The 17,895-nt window shown below is 38.4% G+C and overlaps 1 non-coding gene across 1 annotated transcript; it reads right to left on the reverse strand.

Moving 5' to 3' along the window:
- Positions 1-13,730: 13,730 nt before the first annotated feature.
- On the reverse strand, positions 13,731-13,837 carry LOC127077449 (small nucleolar RNA R71). Its single transcript, XR_007787260.1, has one exon. It is a non-coding gene; the product is annotated as a small nucleolar RNA R71 (small nucleolar RNA).
- Between the last annotated feature and the right edge of the window lie 4,058 nt (positions 13,838-17,895).

The raw sequence follows: 17,895 nt of genomic DNA on the forward strand, positions 1-17,895 counted from the left end.
TGTTGGTTTCTTTGATTGTTTGTATGTTGCATGAGCCTATTGTAATAATGCCCTACCGATTGCCATGCCATGTTGATTTTCGTTTGGATCTTGATAAGCATGCTAATTGCATGATGATGAATGAATGTGGCTGTTAGTTAAAACCCTAGCTTATGCATGAGAAACCCAGAATAGGAACATTGTTGTTGCCTGTACTATTATCATGCTGCTGTTGTGCTGGTCGAATTTTGTATTTGATGTTGGGAATACCATGAACATGTTGCCAAACCCTAGTTCATGTGCGTGAGAACCCAGAATTTTGTTTGCTATTGGCCAAGTTCACTGTTCCATTGGCAACAGCCAATAAGAACATTTCCCGTGTCCCTCCAAAACTGTGTCGTTTTGATTAATGAAAAGAATATTTACTCAAATGCCATTCTGTTGACTTGTATTGACCACTTTTGCCATGCTTTTGTTCATGCTTGCTTCATTATTTCACCCAACTTCACAAATTTATTTCTCATTCGATTTTCATCAAAAAATCTTGAAACTTTTTCCTCATGATCATGAATGTGTCTAGAATTTTATGGTGAATTTTAATTAATTTTCCATTGGCTGGTTTTTAATTGATAATTATTTTCTTGACATGTATGCCAAAATGATACATTGTTCCATTCCTTTTGTGAAATTGTCATATTGCATCCAATGCCTTTGAATTTTTTTGTGGTGAAACTAGACACATTGATCTTCATTTCCATATAAAGTTTGTGCATTTATCATTTGTGGATTGAGAGTTATGATTTTCTGAAGTTATGTGTTACATTTGGTGCTATGCCATGATCATGCATTTTCCTGATTTTTGTTCACATGCTTCCTCTTATCCAATTGACCCCAAATTTTGCATGAATGATCCCTTGTATGTCTAATTGATGTATGAATTTTCTTGGAATTAATCTTGCTGTTTTCCATTTGATTGAGAATTTTCTTCCATATGTGGTCATTTGTTGACTTTTTGTGCTATGCCTTGCCAAATCTTTTGTGAAATTCTCAAATCTTATTGTATGACCATGAAATTTCATATGTGATAACTAGACTTCTCAAGCTTTGCATTGGTGTTAATCTCATTCATTTCTCTTCTGTTTTCAAATTGATATGATTTTTTTGAAGTTGACCCATGCTTGTTGACTTTCACCATGCTTACTTGAATTTGGTTTGTCTTCATGATTTTCCTTGACTGCCTTCCTCTCATCCAAATGCCATGAAATTTTACATGTATATCATGTTATATGTTAGGATTGAGTGTGATTTATTTCATAATTTTTGAAAATGTTTTGGTTGACTTTTGAATGAAGTCTTTGCTGTTGACTTTTGTATGCTTCTCTTGCCATGCTTTGCATCCTTTTGCACATGAAATGACCATGATGCATGATATAATTATGAATCCAATTGAGAATGCTTCTTGAATGTTTAAACTTGGTTTGGGTTGACTTTCCCTTGCTGTCTTGACTTTTTCTTTCACCTTTGACCCTAGGCTAGTCCTAGTGGTCTTCTAAGCTTATGTTGAGTTCATCTGTTTCAGGTTGAGCTACAATACCTCAAAGACCTTTCAATTTTGGTTGAGTTGAGTTTGAATTATATGATGTGCTAATCTTTGTTTTGTAGGTGACTCACATGCTTGAGTCTTTGTGCCTTGCACAATTGGTCCCTCTGTGGTTGACTTTTTGGTTCATTTTCTTTTGATTTTGACTGTTGACTTGTTTACTAATAAGTTTGACTTTTTCAGGTGCTTTAGTTGCCTAAGTTCTTTGAACTTGCTTGCTTGCTTTGCTTTTTAGCATTTGCTTTGAGGTATAAATACTTCTTCTTCATGTAGTCTGGAGACCCGGTCTGTTATTTGACCGGGCAAACTGTCTGAAGCCCTCCTTAAGAGGCAATGCCTGTGTTTGTTTAAATTTGTCCCAAGCAGGAAAAGTCCTTCAAGTAAGGCAATTGGTGGAAGGTAGGGATAAGCAATCTATCCCCCACTATTCAGTGTGTCCTCTCTTTGCTCCCATTACATGGTTGAAGCATTGAGATAAATACCCAAGATCTCATCGAGTCAATAATGTGGAGAGAGTTCCTACTTTCTGAACTCCCACACTTTCTATTTGATGCTCTCTCTGATATGAGATTGAAGCAATGAGGCATACTCCTCATCTCCTTTTCATCTGCTTCACCTGAGCCCCTCAATGGCCAGGTTAAGAGCGACCTTCACCCATTACAGTGGACTTTTAAAGTCAAGCCCTCTTGTGTGAGCCCCCCATTGTTTGGCTATAGAGTGTGCTGTTTGATATTCACTGATTGATTGATTGCTTCATATGCACTTGCTTGCTTGTATGCTATGCATTTATCATCATCATCAATTGTCATTAATGCATGATCATCTCATTTGTTTTGTGATGCTATCATTGTTGTTTGCCCATGGAGGACAATTGTAAGTCCATTGCTTTTGGCATTTGCTCCTATGATATGGAAGGATAGAGTGTAAGACCTCATTGGTCACTCATATCTTCTGTTTATCTGTATGTATGTGAGGATACAGTTATAAGTCCCTGTAAGTTGGCATCTGTTGTCCTATGATCATAGTTTGATCTGTGTGTTTGTATGTGAGGTTGCAGTTATAAGTCCCTGTAAGTTGGCATCTGTTATCCTGTGATCATAATTTGATCTGTTTGATGTTGTATGTGAGGTTGCAGTTATAAGTCCCTGTAAGTTGGCATCTGCTTTCCTGTGATCATAGTTTGTTCATCTGTTTGTATGTGAGGTTGCAATTATAAGTCCCTGTAAGTTGGCATTTGCATTCCTGTGATCATATTGTTGCTTTTGTCCTTGTATGTGAGGATCCATTGTAAGTCCCTGTGATGTGGCATTGGATTTCCTAGGACCATACTGTGGGGTTAACCTAAGTCCAGACAGATTGGCAGTTGACTTCCACATTTCATATCTCATTTTTTTGTTTTCTTCTGAGGAGATTGGTGTAAGTCCATTGAGCGGCATCTGATATCCATTTCTGTTTTAGGAGACTGGTGTAAATCCATCTATTGGTATCCGGTATCCGCTTTTATTTCTTTGCCTGTGGAGATTAGTGTAAGACCATTGAGTGGCATCTGATATCCCATTCTGTTTTAGGAGATTGGTATAAGCCCATTGATTGGCATCCGATATCCGCTTTTGCTTGCTTTGCTTGTTTGTTATTATTAATTGCTATTCCAAAGGACACACTTGAATCATCTGCTATATGATCTCAAGAAGTGAACCTTCTAAGAAGTTTTACTTTCCATCCTTCATCCATTCATCATCCATTACGTCTTGGAACCTTTTCACACATTTACCTTTTAAACTTGACATAAGTGTTGTGCAAACATCTTCATGTTTTTCTAACTAAAAACCTGGACTCAAGTCCTTGACTTTTTTTCAAACTCCATTTCATAATACTTCTTTGAATCAATCTTAATCATACTTTGACTTCATTTTCATAATCACAATCAATTAACTTCACTCATTCACTTGTTTTGGCTTTGTCCATTGTTAATCTTTTCATGCATTAGCCATAGGTTTCAATTATCATTGTGGTTGATGTAAATCTTGCCTATCCTTAGTGAGTCGACAGTAAGACTTCCGTACTTCAAACAGGGCTAACCCCTCTAGTACGTCGAAGCTATCCTCGCATGGTGGATGTTGTTTTTGGTCGAGTGTTCTCCCATTGATAATGAAAAGCCTCAGTGCTTGTGTTTAAAACTGAATCCACCAACTTTTTGGAAATCTTTTAGCCGAACTACGGCATTCTGATCCTTACCTTTGATGGAAGGTACGTAGGCAACGGGTTCATCCGTTCGAACCCAATAATAATAAACTTGTATATTCTTTTCTCACCATCCCAATCATGTTTGCACAATACTTTTGTCATAACAAATAATAATTTAGCATAACAAGTGTGAAAAGGGCTCCCTAGGAGTACCTAGGACGTAGTGGGTGCCTAACACCTTCCCATTGCGTAATTTACCCCTTACCCAGAATCTCTGATCTTTTTATTAGTTTTCTACGTGTAAAACTTCTTAGGCTTTTGTTCGCTTTTTAGCCAATCCTTTGGATAAATAAAAGTGCGGTGGCGACTCGAAATATTTCAATGTATCTCATAGCTTATGATCTAATCGATAGATCATATAGCGACGAATACACCGCTACAGGTAATCCAGGCAAAAATTAGAGACTTGAAAAAGAGAATATTTGCATCCCGCTAGATTGAGTACCTCACCCTGGGGCGATCTAGGCAAAAATTAGGGATTTGGCAAGTAACTACATCCTGACAAGACTTTCTGTTCCACAGCTGTCATCTCGTCAGAGGATTCTTGATTCGTCGTCAAACTGAAGCTTCGAATACATCGAGATTCAAATTGGTAGAGAAAGGATCATTATGTTCAATGTAGCCCTCTTCCAATATATATCACTGATTTCAAATTTGTACAGATCTATGGAGTCTTGCCATTTGCAGACTACCATTCCATCAAATCAATTTGAGTTTTTTATCCAATTATTTGCACTCTTATTTGTTTCAATTCAACAAAAGTTTTGCATGTTTTAATTGATAAAATATCATTGTTTTTAACCAAAACAGATTTTTCAAAATTTGTTGTTTTAAACAAAGTGAATATTCACAAGGTTGAAAGGATACTCAAGAATATCTTAGTGCTCTCCCAAGGGTGGCATGATCTCCAACAGGTAAGACATTTGGTTCATATTCCTGGTTTGGTGGTATCTTCTTTCTTCAGATCTTGTGATGGGGTTGTTCCCCAGCATAGTTGCAAGCAGAGTTTTGTTGAAGACTCAGTTTTCTCCAGCAGCAGTTTTCCCCAGTAGAGTTGCTTATGCAGTTGGATTCTACTTGGATGATGTTATTCTCCCCGTGGGTTGTTCCCCGGAGTTGTTTGGAGTTGCAAAGCTTTTTGTTTCTCAGATGATGCTGAGATCCCCTGCGGATCTTTGAGATTTTCTCTTGTTCCCCAACAGATTCGCCTTGGTGGCTGTTTTGCCCGTTGTGACTTTCTGTACCCTGATTGGGTTGTTTGCTGATCCATCACTCAGAGATTTGGTGTTTCCTGATATTTTTGATCCTCTGCTTCTCCAGCAGTACCCGCAGATCTATGCTTTATAGCATGTAGATCTCCGCAGATTGACTTTCCAGTTGGTTTTTCCCTGGAAGTATAATACCGGGCGTTTGATTCCTGGACCTGTTTGTGTTAGATATGTCTGTTTTGTCAGCATTCATCAAACATAAATCATGCATATTCATGCATATTCATAAACATTCAGATATTCATGTTGCATTCTCGCCATATATCTCTTGTTGTTTGTTTCCTTGCTATGGTGGTGATGCAGATCTCCTTATAGATCTCCCCTAGCAGATGTCGGGTGTTAAATCTCTCCATATAGAGTCAGCCCCATAAGCAGAAAGTGTCTGTTGTCTTTCCTTCTGCGGTTCCCCACTGAGATATATCCTCGTGGATGACGGTTTCTTCCGTTTCCTCCCAACATATATATTGGGATGGATCTTCCTATTTGAGTTACATCCTCATTAGGACGTGTTTTGATTCAGTCTGTCTTTTCGGATTATTCCCGAATTGGCTATTTGTCAATTGTCTTGTGCTTCACAGTGGGTTGTTCCCCAGCGGAGTTTTTTCGGGCCTCTACCCTTATACCGGTAGTTGTAAGTCCTATTTTCTTTGCCCTTTCAGCGGAATTGGTGGTTATATACCTTTTATTCCTCGGCAAGAATTGTTGGTTTTCTACCTAGTAGGGGGTAGTCGTAAATCCTATTTCTTACTCTCCAACAGAGTTTGTGGTTTGTTATAAACCTTATTTTTGGTTTCCCGTGCGGATTTGTGATTTGTTCTATCCCCACGCAGAGTTTTAGGTTTTCTACCCCGTATTCGGTAGATGTAAACCCCAATTCATGGTTTATCCCCACCAGAGTATGGCTATTACCCCGTATTCGGTAATTGTAAGTCCTATCTCTTTTTCCCTAACAGAAGTAACCTTTGTGGTTCGTTCTGGTTGTTGGTGGATTGTGTGTTGTTCTAGCCCCATCCCCAGTTGAGTCTGTGGTCTTCTACCCCGTATTCGGTAGTTGTAAATCCCAGTTTGTTGATTCTTTCTCCCCAGTGGAGTTTGTGCCTTGTGGTACAGTTGGATAATTGCCGGATGCTTGCAGTTTATCCCCAGCGGGTCCCTTCACCGTTTGACAGTGATTGCGTTCCCCGGATAGTTGATTGTCATCAATATATCCCCAGCTTGTCGTCGTGGACAATTGCTGTTTATACAATTCATCCCCGGATCATTGATTTTCACCAGTGAGTCCTCAGCAGATCGCCTTTCATTTACCCTTTTGTTGGTAATATCTGTTGCTCCTTTTGATTGGTCATCATTATATACCTAGTTTGGTATCCCGATGCCTTTTCTTTTCGGTTGATTTATCCTTTATTAACCCAGTAACCGGTTGTGGATAATCTTCCATGCGAGTATGTTATTCACGGTCTGCCGGTAATGAATAATATATCTCATGCACTCTTCAGTTGAAGCCTTTTGTGTTTCCCTGGTCGAGTAAGTTTCGTTACTTCCCTTTGCGGAGTCGAATATTTTATATTGTTGGATGATTGCCGGATGCTAGCAATTTATCCACTTGAGTTGTCTTTCGTTTACCCGGATGCTTGGTATCGATTGTCTCTCTTTTTGGTTAGTCACCTATTATATACTTCGGTATCTCTGGTGTCTTTTCCTTTCGAGTATATTATTCACGGTTTGCCGGTAATGAATAATATATCTCATGCACTCTTCAATCGAAGCCTTTTGTGTTTCCCTGATCGAGTAAGATTCGTTATTTCCCTTTGCGGAGTCGAATGTTCTTTATTGTCGGATAATTGCCGGATGCTTGCAATTTATCCCTTTGAGTTGTCTTTCGCTTACCCGGATGCTTGGTATCGATTGTCTCTCTTTTTGGTTAGTCACCTATTATATACTTCGGTATCTCTGGTGCCTTTTCCTTTCGAGTATATTATTCACGGTCTGCCGGTAATGAATAATATGTCTCATGCGCTCTTTAGTTGGAATCCTTTGTTGATTTTCCCCAGCTGAGCAAGATTCGTATTCTTTGTAGAATCGAATATCCATCCTTTAACCAGTTTACGTTTTGGATGATGAGTGTTTTGGCATATGTACCAATTCACGTTTTCGGTAGATCACCTATTATATACCTTGGTATCTCTGGTGTTTCTTACCATGCGAGTTTATTATCTACGTTCTGACGGTAATAGATAATATATCTCATGCGAGTATTCATATCCACGGTCTGCCGGTAATGGATATTATATCTCATGCACTCTTTGGGTTTGTGTCCCCAGTTGAGTAAGGTTCGTTTTCCCGTTGTGGATTCGAATGTCCATCCTATAAGTCGATTTGCTTTTTTCAAGCCCTCCTTTCGAATGATGAGTGTTTTGGCATATATACCAATTCACGCTTTGGTCGGTCACCTATTATATACCTCGGTATCCCTGGTGTTCCTTCCCTTCTGCTCCCTATTATGACCTTGGTCCCCCTGCGGAGTCAGACTTTCCTGAGTTTATGTACCTTCTTCAGGTCTTTCTCAGACGTTTGGTTGATTGATATCTCTCACCCTTATACCGGTCTTAGATATTCATTCTTCCTGAGTTTGTTACCCTTATACCGGTAACACCTCATTCTTTGGTGCTTCCTTAGTGGAGTTTCCTATTGCTTCTCCCCAGGAGTCAGCTTGTGTCTCTCCAATGGATGTTTTCCTTTTGGAATTTTCTTTTCCCCAGTGTGAAGTCCTTCACTCCCCAGTGAGGTCTCCAGTCTGATTTTTATTACCCTAATCAGAGTCGTGTCTTGTTCACGCTGTGTCAGTTTTGTTTTTCCCCAACTTGAAGTCGTGTCCTGCTCACGCATTTCTTTTTCTTTTATTATCCCCAATGAGAGTCTTGTCAGAGTCTCTGTTCCTGGTGAGTGTATTACTCCGATGGATCGTCTTTTCTTCTGTGTGAATCTATATCCCCACAGAGTTTGTGTCTTTTGCATGCATACATTTGCATCATGAGGTCTCTTAGGGACCAAAATTTGTCTCATTACTGTTATTTAAGCCCATTCTACCGCGTCGAGTTGAAGATTTCTAAACTTCACTTCTCCGGCTAGAATGACCTTAAATAGGGGCATCTGTAAGACCCCAATTTTGTCCCTAAGATCCCTCATGGCATCATATCATACCATATCACCAAGCATGTATTGCATTTGTATATCATTGCTTTTCATCTGTCTATTAACCAAAAGTACAAAAATATTGTCATCTAACCATGTCACTTGCAGATGAAGCAAATTAGGTCAAATCAGTCAAAACAGCCATTGAACAGTGGATGGTGGCCATTCTTGAAGAATTTGGGCACCATGATCATTCATCAAGAGTTCATATGAGTTGTGACATCATGTTGAATCAAGATATCAAGTGGTAGGGGCTTGGAATTCATCAGAACATGGTTCAGTCAGCCAAAACCCTAGCAAAGTCAACTGAAGTCAACTGTGGTCAACTGTGCATTTAATCAGTGATTTGATGGTGGGAATTGGTTTGAGAGGTCTCATTCATGTCCATATAAGCCTCATATAACATGTCAAACATCCACAGTGAAGAATTTGAAGTCAGACAAGAAATTTCCAAAAATAGAAAGTTGACCTGTAATTGGAATTTGCCAAAAATGGAAAGTTCTTCTCCTCCAAATTACTTCATCATACAATTTTCAGAAGAATCTTTGTCCAACATGAAAGTTGAAGATCTTGTTCTCCCATTTCCAAAAAGTCCAAGAACACTCATTTCTCATTTATGGTTGGCAAGTTATGATCAAATCATTCTCAAAAATATTTGAACTTCAAAGTGGCATATCTTCCAAACCATTTGGCCAAATTGAGTGAGGTTTTTTGCTACAAGTCATATTTGATGTGCTCTATCCAAATCCTTCACCACAATTCACCAAAACTCAACCAATCAAAATGGCTTTTTTTTAGTTGACTTGAATTAAAAAGGAAAGGTAAAAAAGTTGACTTTCAAAAATAACCATTTCCATTGTTTTCTACCAATTACAAATGTTCAGGAATTGCATTTTGGATGTGCTCAAGGCCCATTTTCGTGCAGTCACATGCACCCCATGCAACTTGAGTTGGTTTTTAGCAAATTGGTAAAACACTTCATTTTAAGCTAATCCCATTATCATTTGCACTAACCAAACTTAAGCCATGCTAAACAGAGTATATATTCCACATTTCTGCTGAGAAAACCCTAGCACACTTTCACAAAACAGATCAAATTTCCATTTTCTCTCAAAACTCTCTTTTTCCTCATCTGAACTTTTTCGAAAAAATCTTCATAGAACCCGTGTGCCTGAGCTTTGTGCCACCATCTGCCATCCTTTTGGAAGCTGTAGCAAGCATCAAATCTCAGCTGTAAAGCCTCTCATACCACTGTTACATTAAAGCTTCATCTATGGCAGATCTTGATTGGAGCTGTTTCAAAAGTTGTTGAGCTAAAATTCATTCTCCATTCATCAATACAAACCTCCTTGTACATATGTTTCAGCCTTTTGCAACCAAACAACCACTGTATCATCACTGTGCTCCAAATCAAGTAAGATTTCGAATCTCTTTATTTTCAAAATCATGCTATGCTTTAGAAAGAACTCTCCATGCTGATTACATTGAGCTTTGAACCGTGCAAAATGGTTGAATATTAAGTGAGTTGTGTTGAAATGAAATTTGATGTTTAAACTTTACTTTGCTCGACTCATCCTTGTTAGCATGAGTTAATGAAAATGAATGTTGGATTTGTGATGTACATGTTTAGCTGATTCGATTGGTATGCTCATTTTCCAATTCTGAGAAAAAAGCTCATCACGATTGATGATGATGATGAACAGTAAACATGAACCCTAATTTGAACGCCCAGAATCGTGTTTGGCATTTGGCATTTTGTTTTGCATGTATTTTTCACTATTCCATTGCCATGAGCCAGTGACCGCACGCCACGTATGGATTTTAAAATGTGCTAGGGTTTGCTCATGTTGTCCATTTTATGTATGTCTTGCCAAATTGATTGTGAAATGATGATACATTATCCATTTCTTCCCAAATTTTTTGTGCTTAAACTAGACATGTCCATGGTGATTTTGGTGTAGAGTTTGTGAATTTATCATTGCTGGTTGATGAGATATGATTTTTTGAATAGGGGTGTGACAATTTGTGTCACACCATTCATGTCCAACTTCATGATTTTCATTACCATGCTTATTGAACTCAAAATGGTCTGGATTTTTGCATGAACATACTTGTGGATGTTGAGAATACATTTGAATTTTTCTGGAATTATTGATGGCATTTCCTATTTGATTGGAAGTTTCTCCCCTGATTGGTCATTTGTTGACTTTTTGTGACACATGTTTGTATTTGATCTTTGAAATTCTCATGCTTAATTGGATGGACTTGAAATTTGACATGTGAAATGTAGACATCTTAATGTTTGTCATGATTTTGGTCCCATTCATTTCTCATATGTTGTCACTGTTTTATGATTTATTGAAGTTGGTGCATGTTTGGATGCTTTGTATGTGTTTGCCTAAACTTGCTTTGACTTTCTGATTTTCATTGACCTACTTCCTTTGATCCAAATGATCTGAAATTTGGTATGATTATCATGTTATGGATGATGTTTGATCATGAGTTATTTGAGAATTTATTGAAATGTTTGTGATTGGATTTGAGTTGAATCATTCTGTTGACTTCTATGAGCTTCTATATGACATGCTTTGACCTAATTGGTTTGTGAAATGATAATGATGAATGATATGAACATGAAACCACTTGGGTTTGCTTCTTGATTGATTTGTCTTGACTTTGGGCACTTGTCCCTTGTTGTTTTAAACTTTTTATCTCCTTTTGACCCTAGGCTTGTCCTAGTGGTCTTGTCACTCATGTTTAAGCTTGGTTTTTCAGGTTAAGCAACAAATGCTTCAAAGAGATCAATACAAGTTGAATGAGTTTGATTTTTTATCATGAACTAACTTGTTTGTTTTGTAGGTTGCCTAGCTCACTTGTTATGAGCTTGTTGCTTTGCACATATGCTTGACTGTATTGTCTGTTGGCTTATGCTGTTTTGTTTTAACTTTGTGTCTGGTATACTAATTGTGCTTGACTGATTTCAGGTACTTTAGTTGCTATTAGTTCCTTGTGAACTTTGCTTTGCTTTGCTTGATAAGCAATTTGCATTGAGGTATAATTTCCTTACTCCATGTAGTCTGGAAGACCTGGCCTGTTACTTGGCCAGGCAACTGTCTGAAGTCCTCCTTAAGAGGCAATGTTTTTGCTTGTTTACATTTGTCCCAAGCAGGAAAAGTCCTTTAAATAAGGCAATTGGTAGAATCCAAGAGATATGTAACCTATCTCCTACTATTCTGTGTGTCACTCACCTTGCTCACACCACATGTGTTGATGCATAGTGAGTAAAAACCCAAGATCTATAGAGTCTAACTTGTGGAGAGAGTTCCTACCTTCTGAACTCCCACACTTTCTGATATTCAAATGCTCTCCCTGACCAGGGATAAGAGTGATGAGGCACACCCCTCATATCCTTTCATCTGCTTCACCTTGGCTCTCAATGTCAAGGTTAAGAGCACCATTAACCCTATTCCAGTTGGCTTCAATGCCTAACCCTTTGTATGAGCCTAATTGTTTGGTTATAGTGTGTGCTGAATGACTTTGGTGGATTGATTATTTAGTTCATTTGTACATGTCTGCTTGCATGCTTTGTGCATTTATCATCATTAATTTCTCATTAGTACATGATCATTTCATCTGTCTTTATGACATATCTTTGTTGTTTGCACATTGAGGACAATTGTAAGACCATTCATTGGCCATTGTTCCTATGATATGGAAGTGAGTATAAGACCATTTCATTGGCCACTCATCATCTCTTTGCTTGATGCATTTATTTGATTTATGTGAGGATACAATTGTAAGTCCGTGTAATTTGGCGTTTGTTTTCCTATGATCATATGTTGGAGGTTAGAGTAAGCCCAGATAAATTGGCATCTGACATCCAAATGTTTTGCTTTGTTTTGTTGGAGATTGGTATAAGTCCAGATAGATTGGCACCCGGTATCCACTTTTTATTTCTTTGTTGAGGAGATTGGTATAAGTCCATAGAGTGGCCTCTGATATCCAGTTTTGTTTTAGGAGATTGGTATAAGTCCAGTGATTGGCATCCGGTATCCGCTTTTGATTGACTTTCCTTTCCTTTGCTTGTTTGTTATTACTCATTGCCTATTCCAAAGGACACACTTGAGTCATTTTCTATATGATTTCAAGAGGTGAACCTTCTAGGAAGTTTTACACTCCATCTCCATCCATTCATCCATTTTGTCCTAAACCTCTTCACACATTACTTTCAAAACTTGAGATAAATATTGTGCAAACATCTTCATGCTTTTAAATTAAAAACCTGGACCCCAAGTCCTTGACTTTTTCAAACTCCATTTCATAATACTTCTTTTGAATCAATTTTAATCATACTTTGACCCCCTTTTGTGAATACTCATAATCAATTAATTTCACCCATTCAACTGTTTTGTGGCTTTGTCCATTCTTGCTAAGTTTTCATGCATTAGCCATAGGTTTGATTTATCCTAGTTGGTTGATGTCAATCTCACCTATTTGTCCTTAGTTGATTGAATTGTAAGTCTTCCTTGCTTATTATAGGGTTAACCCCTCACTAGCAAGTTGAAGCTTTTCTCACATGGTGGACTTGTTGTTTGTATAAGGTTGAGTTTTCTCCCGTGGATAACGTAAGACCTTAGGGCTTGTGTTTAAAATTGAATCCACTAACTTTTGGAAATCTTTTAGCCGAACTACGGCGATTTTGATCCTTACCTTTTATGGAAGGTACGTAGGCAACGGGTTCATCCGTTCGAACACAAAAACAATAAAAATTGTATATTCTTTTCTCGTCATCCCAATCATGTTTGCACAATAAATATTTCATAACAAATAACAATCTTATACAACAAGTGTGAAAAGGGCTCCCTAGGAGTACCTAGGACGTAGTGGGTGCCTAACACCTTCCCATTGCGTAATTTACCCCTTACCCAGATTCTCTGATCTTTTTATTAGTTTTCTACGTGTAAAACTTCTTAGGCTTTTGTTTGCTTTTTAGCCAGTCCTTTGGATAAATAAAAGTGCGGTGGCGACTCGAATTCATTGTATGCTTTGCTTATGGTTTAATCAATAAACCATATAGCGACGAATACACCGCTACAGAAATCTCCCAACCACCCAACGAATAACCTAGTTCTAGTATAGTAAACCCAACCATCCCAGCTAATAATTTCGAACTTAAACCCTCCCTGTTGCAACTAGTGCAACAGAGACAATTCGCAGGTCTCGCTACTAAGAACCCAAACCAACATTTAAAAATCTTTCTCCAATTAGCAGACACTTTTAAAACCATTGGAGCTTCTCCTGAGGCAATCCGTTTAAGATTATTCCCTTTTTCCCTCAGAGATAAAGCCCTATCATGGTTAGATTCCCTTCCACCCAATTCCATTACAACTTGGGATAACCTTAGAAAAGTATTCCTTGCTAGATACTTTCCCCCAAGTAAGATCTCCGTTCTTCGAAACCATATAACTAGATTTACCTAGAATCAAGGAGAATCGTTGTTCGAAGCTTGGGAGAGATATAAGAAGCTGTTAAGAGCATGCCAACATCATGGTTTAGAAAATTGGTTAATCATTCAGACCTTCTATAATGGACTTCACTATAACATTAAGATGACGATCGACGCTGCCGCAGGCTGTGCACGGATGAACATACCTTATCCTGAAGCTAGTTCCCTCATCGAAGATATGACTCAAAACCATCAATCATAGGGAGTCGAACGAGCGATAGTTGAGAAGAAGGAAGTCCAAGGAGGAGTACATGAGTTAAGCTCACGTTAATGAACTGATTACCCAGTTAGGAACCAAGGTTGACCAAATAGTTACTCATACTAAGATGCTTGAAACCCAGATCTCTCAGGTAGCTTTAAACCAAGCCCCCCAAACCACACCTGGAGGAGAGTTCCCTGGACAACCTCAACAGAATCCGAGAGGGCAAGCCAATGCCATTACCCTACGAAGTAGGAACGCTTATGATGAGCCACCAAACCCAAGATTGAGTGAACCCAAAACTTCTAAGGAATATACCTAACCCACAGACAAAGTAAAGGAACCAGAGGAATCTAAAAAATAGGAAGGTCAAGAAAAAGGAGAAGAACCTAAAGATAAAACTTATGTACCACCCCCGCCATATAAACCACCTATACCATATCCGCAAAGACTCAAACAAACCCAGATCAATAACCAATATCAGAAATTTATTAAAGTTATAGAAAAACTTCACGTAGAAATCCCTTTCACAGAAGCCATCACCCAAATACCTTCTTATGCAAAGTTTCTCAAAGACATCCTTACCAACAAACGTAGACTCGACGATCCGAAACCCTTGGAATGCAATTCTATTTCCGAGAACAAGTTAGCCAAAAAGGATAAATATCTTGGAAATTTCTCCATTCCTTGTCTTTTGGGTAGTCATGTCATCGAAAAAGCTTTTCTAGACTTATGAGCTAGTGTGAGCTTAATGCCTTTAGCAGTTTGTGAGAGGTTAAACTTAGGAGAATTACAACCTACTAAGATGTCACTTCAGTTAGCCGATAGATTTGTTAAGTATCCGATAGGCATTCTAGAAGATGTCCCTGTTAGGATAGGTCAGTTATTTATCCCTACTGATTTTGTTGTCATGGACATCAAAGAGGACAATGATATACCAATCCTTCTAGGTAGACCGTTCTTATCAATTGCAGGACCCATAATAGATGTCAAGAGAGGAAAGTTGACCTTTGAGGTAGGTGACAAGAAAATAGAATTTATACTTTCGAAATTTCTTATGGCACCTGTGATGGGAGACACATGTTATGCCATAGATATCATTGATGAATGTGTTAGGGAATTAGAACAAGAAGAAATCATAAAAACAATTAAGTTGCCATCAACTCTCATACTGGAAGATGATGACTTTAGGAAACCCTACATCAATGATAACCTTTACGAATGTTTATCCCTTACCCCAGATCCTATGCCATGCCCTAAGAAACCAACCTTAGAACTTAAGGAACTGCCTAAGTACCTGATGTAGCGGTGTATTCGTCGCTATATGATCTATCGATTAAATCATAAGCTAAGAGATACATGAAAATTTTCGAGTCGCCACCGCACTTTTATTTATCCAAAGGATTGGCTAAAAAGCGAACAAAAGCCTAAGAAGTTTTACACGTAGAAAACTAATAAAAAAGATCAGGGATTCTGGGTAAGGGGTAAATTACGCAATGGGAAGGTGTTAGGCACCCACTACGTCCTAGGTACTCCTAGGGAGCCCTTTTCACACTTGTTGTAAAAGTTGTTATTTGTTATGACAGAAATATTGTGCAAACATGATTGGGATGATGAGAAAAGAATATACCAATTTTTATTATTATTGGGTTCGAACGGATGAACCCGTTGCCTACGTACCTTCCATCAAAGGTAAGGATCAGAACGCCGTAGTTCGGCTAAAAGATTTCCAAAAGTGGGTTAGGTTCAATTTTAAACACAAACCCTAGGTCTTACGTTATCCACGGGAGAACACTCGACCTTATACAAACAACAACGTCCACCATGTGAGAACAGCTTCAACTGGCCAGGGAGGGGTTAACCCTATAATAGGCGAGGAAGGCTTACAATTCAATCACTAAAGACAGAAGGTGAGATTAACATCAACCACTAAGATAAATCAAACCTATAGCTCATGTATGAAAAGATTAATGGACAAAGCCAAAACAAGTGAATGAGTGAAATTACTGATTATGATTATGAAAATGGAGTCAAAGTATGATTAAGATCAATTCAAATAAGTATTATGAAATGGATTTTGAAAAAAGGTCAAGGACTTGAGTCCAGGTTTTTAGTTAGAAAACATGAAGATGTTTGCACAACACTTATGTCAAATTTGAAAGGTAAATGTGTGAAAAGGTTCTAAGACGTAATGAATGATGAATGGAATGAAGATGGATAGTAAAACTTTTTAGAAGGTTCACTTCTTGAGATCATATAGCAGATGATTCAAGTGTGTCCTTTGGAATAGCAATTAATAATAACAAGCAAGCAAAGCAAGCAAAGGCGGATATCGGATGCCAATCAATGGTCTTATACCAGTCTCCTAAAACAAAACAGGATATCAGAGGCCACTCTATGGTCTTACACTAATCTCCACAGGCAAAGAAAATAAAAGGCGGATACCGGATACCAATAGATGGATTTACACCAGTCTCCTAAAACAGAAATGGATATCAGATGCCACTCAATGGACTTACACCGATCTCCTCAAAAGAAAACAAGAATGAAAAACGGAAGTTAACTGCCAATCTGTCTGGACTTAGGTTAACTCCACAGATATGCTCATAGGAATACCAATGCCACGTCACTGGGACTTATAATGGATCCTCACATACAAGAACAAAAGCAACAGTATGATCACAGGTATGCAAATGCCAACTTACAGGGACTTATAATTGCAACCTCACATTAACAAAGAAAACAAACTTATGATCACAGGAAAACAGATGCCAACTTACAGGGACTTATAACTGCAACCTCACATACAAAAACAAAAGCAACAATATGATCACAGGTATGCAAATGCCAACTTACAGGGACTTATAATTGCAACCTCTCATACAAATCAAATAGATCAAATTATGATCACAGGATAACAGATGCCAACTTACAGGGACTTATAACTGTATCCTCACATACACACAGATAAACAGAAGATATGAGTGACCAATGAGGTCTTACACTCTATCCTTCCATATCACAGGAACAAATGCCAAAGCAATGGACTTACAATTGTCCTCAATGGGTAAGCAACAATAATAACATCACAAAACAGATGAGATGATCATGCATTAATGGCAATTGATGATGATGATAAATGCATAGCATACAGGCAAGCAAGTGCACATGAAGCAATCAATCAATCAATGAATATCAAACAGCACACTCTATAGCCAAACAATGGGGGCTCACACAAGAGGGTTTGACTTTGAAAGTCCACTGTAATAGGTGAAGGTCGCTCTTAACCTGGCCATTGAGGGACTCAGGTGAAGCAGATGAATAGGAGATGAGGGGTGTGCCTCATTGCTTCTATCTCAGATTAGAGAGAGCATCAAAGAAAGTGTGGGAGTTCAGAAAGTAGGAACTCTCTCCACATTATTGACTCGATAGATCTTGGGTATTTATCTCATTGCTTCAACCAGGTACTGGGAGCAAAGAGAGGACACACTGAATAGTGGGGGATAGATTGCTTATCCCTACCCTCCACCAATTGCCTTACTTGGAGGACTTTTCCTGCTTAGGACAAATATAAACAAACACAGGCATTGCCTCTTAAGGAGGACTTCAGACAGTTTGCCCGGTCAAATAACAGACCGGGTCTCCAGACTACATGAAGAAGAAAGGTTTATACCTCAAAGCAAATGCTAAAAAGCAAAGCAAGCAATCAAGTTCAAAGAACTTAGGCAACTAAAGTACTTGTTTTTGAAGCAAGTTGTGAAACAGTGATGCTTATGATGATATGAGTGCAAACAGCGGGCTCTTATGCTTGGCAATGCTGAATGTTTGAAGAAAACCAGCTCAACCTTGCCTGAAACTCTCAAATCTTGAGTTCACCATTGTCATGCCCATTGAAAAACAGAGCCAA

The sequence above is a fragment of the Lathyrus oleraceus genome, chromosome 4, assembly GCF_024323335.1.
Source record: "Lathyrus oleraceus cultivar Zhongwan6 chromosome 4, CAAS_Psat_ZW6_1.0, whole genome shotgun sequence".
NCBI lineage: Eukaryota > Viridiplantae > Streptophyta > Magnoliopsida > Fabales > Fabaceae > Lathyrus > Lathyrus oleraceus.